This window comes from Vombatus ursinus, unplaced genomic scaffold (assembly GCF_900497805.2).
Source record: "Vombatus ursinus unplaced genomic scaffold, bare-nosed wombat genome assembly UNPS02014807.1, whole genome shotgun sequence".
NCBI classification, from domain to species: Eukaryota; Metazoa; Chordata; class Mammalia; order Diprotodontia; family Vombatidae; genus Vombatus; species Vombatus ursinus.
The window spans coordinates 892,254-901,836 of NW_020954585.1; the positions used below are offsets into that span (position 1 = coordinate 892,254).

Here is a 9,583-nt window from a genome sequence, read left to right on the forward strand (position 1 = left end):
AGTTTTGAAAGTTACCTATTGAATTTATATTATATACTTAAAAGCAAGTTCTACATAATAGTGACTTGGCAGTTTCATGTACAATCCTCTTCTGTTTTACAATGTACATGGAAATGTCCGTTTTATTTGGTGGTGTTAAGTACATAATTTTTCAAATTAATTTTTTTAATTTGGAGAAAGGAAATGTGGTTTGAGGTTAAGAAATGAAAGATACCAAAGGCTCTTAGCTATACCATGAATACTTTCTGCAGGAAGAGAGGGTCAGAAGGCACTGAACCACATCACAAAGAGTAAAATTATATCTTAACAAGAAACAACTAGTTATAGATGAAATAGTCATTTGGGAATCAGCTGTTTGTGTGCAATCAGATGATCCATGAGTTAGAGCAAAGTGTAATGCCAACACCACTTTATAATGCAGTTTGAGATCTGGTATTGCTAGATCACCTTCCTTCACATTTTTTTTAATTGTCTTGATATTCTTGACTGTAAATGGAGTTTTAAAGCAGGTTTTCCAACCAATGACAACATTTTCTCACAGAAAGTGTAACTAAATAGGGTTGTATAGTGAAGGGAATAAGTATTTATTTAGTACCTGCTACATGCCTTGTAGTACCTGCTACATACTTAGCACGTAAATGCTAAGTGCTTTACAAATATTACTCTTTTGATCTTCACAACAACTCTGTGACGTAGATGTTATTATTATCCCCATTTTGTAGGTGGGGAAACTGAGGCACAGAGAGATTAAGTGCATTGTCCAGGGTCACACAGCTAGTAAGTCTCTGATGTCAGATTTGAAATCAGGTCTTCCTGACATTCTACCCAATGAGTCACCTAATTGCTTGTATAATATGCCCCTGGTTCAATTTGTTGCATATTTTCTGTGGAACTGAATGTCAGGGACTCAAGAGCACCTGTTTTATTCCCTGTGTGTTAGTATGACAGCCCTAGGCAAGCTTAGCTCACCAAATTATTTCATCCTGCCTCAGATCTGCATCAGCCGTGATATGGGTTATATGAGGCCTTCATAGGAGGCAGCTAGGCAATGGATAGAGCACTGGTTCTGGAGTCAGGAATATCCGAGTTCAAATCTGGCCTCAGATACTTAACAGCTGAGCAAGTCACTTTCCCTGTTTGCCTTAATCCACTGGAGAAGGAAATGGCAAACTATTCCAGTATCTTTGCCAAGAAAACCCCATGGTCCGTGACGTCACAAGGAGTCACACACGATTCAACAACAACAACAAAGCATTCAGTTATAAAGGAATTTTAAAATTACTAAATTTAACCATCTGGTTTTACACCGTTCTCTCTAGGATCCCCTGTCCCGACTTGAACCCACACTCATGAGTTGGATCCCAGAAGACGTCTGCTACTCTCAGGTTGTAGGGTAGCCTGCGGGTCTATACTTTAAAACTATAGTTCATGAGTCACCATCAGTGTGCTTCAGATTAATAGCTGGTAGGCACAATTAACTCAAAGCAAAGATATTTATTAACATGATATTATAAAAGTAGTAGCTATAAAACATTTTCCCCATAAACTTGAAGCATACTCTCCCACAAGTACACTCAATATACATGAGAAGAGTGAGCACAAATTCTGAATACGATAGGCACATATGGGCCTCACATGCAACACATGGCCAAGGCAACTCCAGGGTCATGTTGCCCATGCCAATACAGGGCCTTGATATCCTTTCTCTTCCCATGGAATCATCTTCTCCATAAATTGCATCATGACTTCAAGGACTTCATGACTTCCCTTGAATCTAAGGCTGACTCTCTTCTCTGCTACCAGGGGGTTACACACATTGAAACTGCTTTTTGCCTGAGAGTTGCTGCATCTCTGTGTCCAAAATCCTGGACAGCCTCTATTCCCTCAACTATGTCTTGAACTCTCTCAAACTGAAGAACTCCAAAGCTGATGGATAGAATGTCTCCTATTGGACAAATGGCTCTGTTGCTAAGCTCCATGGCTAATAGAAGGTAAAGAGAAGAGATAAATCCCTGCTGTATTCTGGTAGAAGCAGAAGGATTACATTCCACAAAAGTGTTCTGGGTCTTGAATGGACTGAATTCAGCTTTTTGTTGATTCTTGGGGACATGGCCAATTTTTACCCAGATGATTACATTGCCCCATTTTGATTCAATCTGAGAAAGATGTTCACACTCTATAGATGGATAGTAGAATGTTGACACCTTTTTAACACATTAATACCTCATGATCTGCGATGGAGACCAACTCCCCCTCTTACACACATACTAGGAAACAAGACAAAAAAATTAAATACAAGGATATATTTAAAAATATAAGGATATATATAACTTGCCTAAGGTCATTCATAAAAATTTATAGAGCATCTATTATGTCCAAGGCATTGCGGGAATTAAAAAGGATAACACAAGAGCCCTTTCCCCATGGACCTTATAGACTAATACGGCACATATCAGAATTTGAAAGCAAGTGTCACTTAACCCCAATTGCCTAAAAAGAAAAAAGAAAGCAAGTGTCGTGCCTCTCAGTCCAATAAATCAACCACCATTTATTTGTTTTTACTATGTGCCAGATACTGTGCTAAGCGGGGGGGAAAAAGAAAAACAAAAACAAAAACAAAAGCAAGAACCCTCCCAGCTTGTGAGCAACAAGCGCCTTCCTGTTCCCTCATCCCAACCCCAGTGCCCAGTAAGATCCTACTACCAGCGATTGTACGCAGCGGCCCGGGCAGTCCTCTTCTCTTCCCCTCCATGCCCCCAGCGCGAGCTCAGTAGCTAAAGGTGGCCCGAGCCACCGCGGTCGGTTGAGGGGACCAGGGCTGGCGGACGGGATGGAGCCAAGCCAGATGGAGAAGAAAGTTTCGGAGCTTAGTCAGTCTCAGCGAAACAAAATTCATTCGCTCTTCACGGTTCCTTTTCGCACGAGCGACAGCCAAGCTAACGACAATGTGGCCGAAACAAGAAGTTTGGACTCCATCTCTCAGGCGTCCTCTGCTCGGCGATTCTCGACGAGGATTGATCTATCTAGTGATGACAGTAAGGAGAGAACAGGCCGAAAGCTGTTGAACATGCTGAGAAAAACTATTAAAGGAAGTGAGAGTCAAGAATTGGATGTTGCACAGCCTGTACCAGCTTTGGTTCCATTTGGTGATGTGGTTGGCTGCCTCGCTGTCCATATAAGGAGATGCAGACATTTTTCACCTATGACCGACTTACAGCATTTCACAAATTTGTTTATTCGCATCACTGTAAACAAGATCATGAAATACACTAAAACTCATTCCTTGAATTGTAAGAATAATGAGAATAGGCCTGGAATTAAGTTTGAAGAAGTGAAATACTTCTCTGTACAGGTTCCAAGACGTCAGGATGATGGAAGGAATATGATTTATTTGGAACTAATGAAATTTGATCATTTGAAAGCATACCCTGTAGTATTGGGAAGTTTTGGTTTACATCTTTATGAAGTAATTCAGAAGGGATGCTTCACAGAAGAATTTCTTATGAGGATTAGAAACCAGATCGTCTGCAAGGTTGAAGTGGAATTTATGTTTTCCTATGGAAACTTTGGTTATGGCTTTTCACATCAGTTAAAACCACTTCAGAAGTTGATTCAGCCATCCATGTTTATGCATGTCCCCCCACCTGTAGAAAGAACAGACCCTCTAACAAATGTTATCACACCACAACTAATAGAATATCCGGCATTCTTATCCCCAGACCTGAATGTTACTGTTGGGACTCAGCAAAAACAGGCTCATTCATCATTTCCCGTGAGACTTGAAAAACTTCAGCAACAACCTCGAGAGAGGCTTGACAGAATGAAGAAAGAATACAGAAATCTGAAAACATGGGAAGAGAAATCTAAGTATTTAGACCAAATTCTTCGCATGAAAACAGACCCAAAAGACTCTAATGATAGTGATGTCAATGATGTCATATTTATTAAGCGTGATTCTCCACCTCTCGCAAGTTTCTCCCAGACACTAGAATATTCATTAAAAAAGCAAGAGGTTAAACCTCTTCCATCTGAGTTTCCTATCAAAACACCTGAAATTAAGAAGAGGCTGCCACCAGCAGAAATGAGAGAGAGGTCTCCAGATGCATGCTTAAATCTTCAAGAAGATGCTGAAACAAAAAATGAAAGCCTTCCTGCTCCTTTACCTCCCGTTTCATTAAGAGAAAAAGAAATTAGTGTAGAAGCTATAGATGGAAGAGATGATGAACTAGCATGTGAAAACATTGGACATAAAGGAGAAATGTCAGAGAGATGGATCACAGGCTTGGCTTCACCAGAAGTAAAACCAAAACAGAGCCACATAAGCCCAAGAAGAATAAACCTAATTCAATCAGAAACAAAGGTGAAAAGTATAATTTTAAGCCCATTTAGAAAAAAGAAAAGCACAGATGAACTTGAATTAGAAACAAAAAGGCAAACTTTAAAGCAAGAAAGCAAAATGAGCTCAGAATTTCTTCAGGAACTAAAAGAAGACATTGAAGCAGTGGCAAGGATGCATCTTTCTCAACATGTTTCCTTTAATATTTTGCAGGAAGCTACAGAATTACCTTCAAGAACAGATCTGCTAAAAAAAGATAAGTTTGAAAAAGATATTAACTTGGATGAAGCTAAAGACAAGGATGAGGAAAGGGAAAAGTACAAGGAAGGAATAGGTGAGAAGAATAAAGCAGAGGAAGAAAAGAGTGATGAGGGCACCGACTATCATGGAGGACAGGGAACTTGGACTTGGAGGAGCACCCAATAGACACCAGTCAGGACTCATCAAATAATATAAAAGGAAGATTTACATTTGACCTCATTTAAGCATCTTGAAAAAGCAAATGAAAAAAGCAAGGTTTGACTTGGGAAGAAGCTCAGATGATTACCAATACCCATTCAAAAATCTTGTAAGACCAAATACTGCTCCAGAGTTTAACAAATGAATAAACCCACACAAGTTATCAACATTTCTATATGTTACCAACAAAGTCCAGTAGCAAGAGTGGGAAAAGATTTAAAATAACTGTCGACAATACAAAATACTTGGGAGTCTACCTGCCAAAACAAACTCAGGAACAATATGGGCACAATTACAAAACACTTCACACAAATAAAGTCAGATTAAACAACTGGGAAAATATCAATTCCTCATGGGTAAGCTGAGCCAATATAATAAAAATGACAATTCTTCCTAAATTAACTTACTTATTCTGCGCCGTACCAAACTACCAAAAATTATTTTTTAGAGATAGAAAAATAATAACAAAATTTATCTGGAAGAACAAAAAGTTAAGAATATCAAGGGAATTAATGAAAAAAAAATCTGAAGGGAAGTGGCCTAGCCGTACCAAATCTCAAATTGTATTATAAAGCGGTCATCATCAGAGTTTAAAAAATGATTGAAAGAATGCTTTGGGAAATTTACAACCCCACGGGTAGTTTCAGCAGGCTTATTTCATGTTAATATTACAAACCCAGGTCTAGAGGAATATAATCAGAAAAAAGACCTGGAAGTCTTGAAGAAGTTCAGTCACTTATGATATTCTACAGTTGTTAAACAGTTCATATGTGAAACAAAAGTACAAGAATGGTATGAAGTGTATCATGAATCTCCTTACTATTGAAATGTGTATGGGTCAGTCCTCTTAGTTAGCAGTTCACTACAAAATTTCATCTTGTTAGAGTTGTTTTCACTGAAATGCAAATATTTATGATGCATTAAAAAAAAAAAAAGAAAGGCAAAAATCGTCCCTGCTCTTTAGGAGCTTAGAAAATACTCAGAGAGACAACATGTAGAATCAAAAGATCCAAGATGAATAAAAAGAGCAGATAGAAGGTAACTTGAGGGGATGGGACTTGGGAGGGCTAAGGACTCCTGCAGAAGGTGGGATTTGGGCTGAGTCTTGAAGGAAGCCTGGGAAACTAAGAGATGAAGGTGAGGGAAGAAGAATACTCCAGACATGGGGAACAGCCAGTGTTAGGGTACAAGTATGGAAAATGTCATGTCATGTGTGAGGAACAAGTAGGCCACTGTGGCTGGATCATAGAGTACATGGCTGATAGCAGAATGTAGTAGAAGACTGTACTGATGGAAAGAGACTAGGTTGTAATCAGCATCAAGTGCCAAAGGGTTTCATATTTAATCCTAGAGGTAATAGGGAGCAATTGGAGTTTATTGAGGGGGAGAGAGTGACATGGTCAGACCCCTGCTTTATGAAAATTACTTTGACTTAGCTACTTTGATCAAGACAGTAAGACAATTGCAAAGGATCCGTGGTGTAAAATGCTATCTAGAGAGAAAACTGAAGAACTGACTACAGATTGAAGCATACTTTTTTCACTTTATTTTTTCTTGCTTTTGGTTTTTGTTTTTTTGCAACATGACTAATGTGGAATTATGTTTTGTATGACTTCACACGTATAACTCCTATCATATTGCTTACTTTCTCAGTGGGTGCAGGAGGGATGGGAGGGAGGGTGAAAATTTGGAACTCAAATTTTTAAAAATGAGTGTTAAATAAGCAAAAAAATACATAATATTTTAATTAGCCAAAAAGAAAAAAAGACAATTACTTTGGCATCTGAGTGGACAATGGATTGAAGTGGGCAGACATTTTAATCAGGGAGACCAATTAGAAGACTATTGCAATAGTCCTAGTGTGCGATGATTAGGGCCTGAACTAGTATGGTGATTCTACGAGTTTTTTTAATATGTATCATATTTCATATGTATCCCCTATATCTCATATATATCTTGTATATTTATGATATATATCCAAGATACAGATACATATATATACATACACATATACATATACACATGAGAAATGTTGTAGAGAAATAAATTATAAGATTTGGCAACTGATTAAATATGTAGGTTGATCAAGAGAATAGAATCAAGGATAACACTAAGGTTGGGAGCCTGGGTGACTAGGAGGATGGTGGTACCCTGACAGTAATGGGAAATTTGGAAAGAGAGGAAGGTTTGGGGGAAAAGATGAGTTCCATTTTGGACGTTCTGAGTTTGAGATACCTATAGGCCATCTCACCTGAAATGTCATTAGACATTAGGTCATTGGCGATGAAGGACTGGAGCTCAGGACAGAGGCTAGAACAAGATAAATAGATATGGCAATCAGGTTCATAAATATGACAGCTGAAGACGTGGAAGCTGATTAGATCACCAAGTAAGAGAGTATAGAGAGAAAAGAAAGGAATGCCCAAGAGACAGTCGTTGGGGATATTCACAGTGAATAGGCATGACATGAATGATAATCCAGAAAAGAAACTGAGATGGCTTGGACAGGTAAGAGAACTGAGAGAACAGAGGCATTAAAACCCAGAGAGGAGAGAGTATTGAGGAGCAAAAGGTGGTCAACAGCTGAGAAGTCCAGTAAGAATGAGGATGGAGCAAAAGCTATTGGCTTGGTGACTAAGAGATCATCGGTAACTTTGGAGAGGCCAGTTACAGTTGACAGTGAGTTTGGAGGTCAGATTACAGTGGTTTAGAAGAGAGTGAGGGGAGAAGAAATGGAGGCACAGGGGTTAGATGGTTTTTTCAAGTTTTTATTGGAAGGGGATGATAGTTTTCAGGTATGGCAGGATCTAGTTAGGGTTTTGTTTTTGTGTTTTTGTTTTTTTTTTTAGGATAAGAGAGACATGGGCCTATTTTCAGGCAGCTGGGAAGGAGCCAGTAGACAGGGAGAGACTAAAGATTAGAGAATGGGGATGATGGTGGGGGCAATCTGCTGGAGAAGACAGGAAGGGATTATGACTCCATAATCAAGGGTACATGTAGAAGGGATGACTTTGGCAAGCAGGGGGGCTAACTCATCAACAGAGATTGTAATGAAGGAAGAAATGTGTTAGAGGGATGGGAGATGGAGAGGAGGTGAGAAGAGGAGGTGAAAGACTTCAACTTTTTTGGTGAAGTAAGATGGGAGGTTTTCAGTAAATAAAGAGAGAGAAAGAGGCATGAGAGACTTGAAGAGAGAAGAGGTTTTGGAACAGCTGCTACAGCTGACAGGGAATAAATTAGAGAAGAGTTGTAGGATTGCCTTGCAATGTAGTAAGTGTCCAGTTGGATTACGTAGCATAAGTTTATAGTGGACCCAAACAGCTGGGTTTCATGATCTCCTCCCATTTCATTGATGAGTAGGAACAAAGGAGGCAGATGATGTGAGTAATCTAGGGTTGGGGGTGAGGGATAGGGAACAAGGATTTGTTACATTCCCATGATATGCCAGGTGCTGTCTTATGTATTTTATAAATAATATATCATTTTATTCTTTTTAACAATACTGGAATACTGGATGCTATTATCCCCATTTTACAGCTGAGGACATTGAGGCAGACAAAGTTTAAGTGACTTCTCTGCCTCAGTTCTTCAGTTTCCTATGTGCGTGGCACATAGAAGGTGCTTAATGAATGTTTATTGATTGACGTACTAAGCTATGTGCTTTACAAATATTATCACATTTGATCCTCACAAGAATTGTGGGGAGGTAGGTGTTGTTATTTTCATGATTTCGCTGTTCAGAAGATTGAGACATAGAGAGGTTAAGTGATTTTTCTGGGGTCACACAGCTATGATCAATTTGAGGTCACATTTGAACTCAGGTCTTTTTAACTCCAGGCCCAGCGCTCCATCCACTGTGTCAGCTAGCTGCCTTTAGGGCCATTTCTAGCTCTTAAGTTTAGGATCTTATGGTTCCTTTTTTTTCTTTTCTTTTTTTTTTTGCTAGGCAATGGGGTTAAGTGACTTGCCCAGGGTCACACAACTAGTAAGTGCTATGTGTCTGAGGTCGCATTTGAACTCAGGTCCTCCTGAATCCAGGGCTGGTGCTCTATCCACTGCACCACCTAACTTCCCCCATGGTTCCTTTTTTATCTGTTGCTCTCTCCATGCAATCAGTCCCTCTCATAGAATGCTAATGCACTTCTTTAAAAAAGAAAACCAATAACAAGAATGTCCTAACTTTAATGTAGACTTGAGTAGAACAGAGTTAGAAGATGATTGAAAGAGGTACTCAACTGGACTTCTAGAAGTATCACAAATCTTGATTTACCTAAACGCTTGAGGAATAAGGTGTTCTAGTTAATTCCATCTTCTTGTTAATTTATGCTAATGAAGAAAACTCTTTGTTTCGACTCTTTCTCTTTTTTTGCAGATCAAAGCATTTTTTATTTGCCTAATTCTTTTTTGTTATTTTTTCTTTTGATTTGTTTCTTCTTTCACAATTGTGACTAATATGGAAATATGTTTTACATGAAAGCACACGTATAACCTATATCAAATTGCCTACCATTTTCAGAAAGGGGGGGAGGGAAGGAGGGAGAAAAATTTGGAACTCTAAAGCTTGTCAAAAATGAATGCTAAACATTGTCTTGACATGTAATGGGGAAAAATACTATTTAAGAAAAAGAAATTACTAAAATCTATTTCAACCAATTACATGCCAATAAAGCTGACAATCTAAATAAAATAGATGGATTTTACAAATATATGAAATGCTCAAATTAGGAAGATAAGCAATAGAAAACTTAATCCAATCTCAGAAAAAGAAGTTGGAAAAATCATAAAGGA

The 9,583-nt window shown here is 38.6% G+C and overlaps 1 pseudogene; it reads left to right on the top strand.

The window, feature by feature from the left end:
- The first annotated feature begins 1,525 nt into the window (after positions 1 to 1,525).
- LOC114051978 lies at positions 1,526 to 4,762 on the top strand (annotated as a pseudogene).
- The last annotated feature ends 4,821 nt before the right edge of the window (positions 4,763 to 9,583 follow it).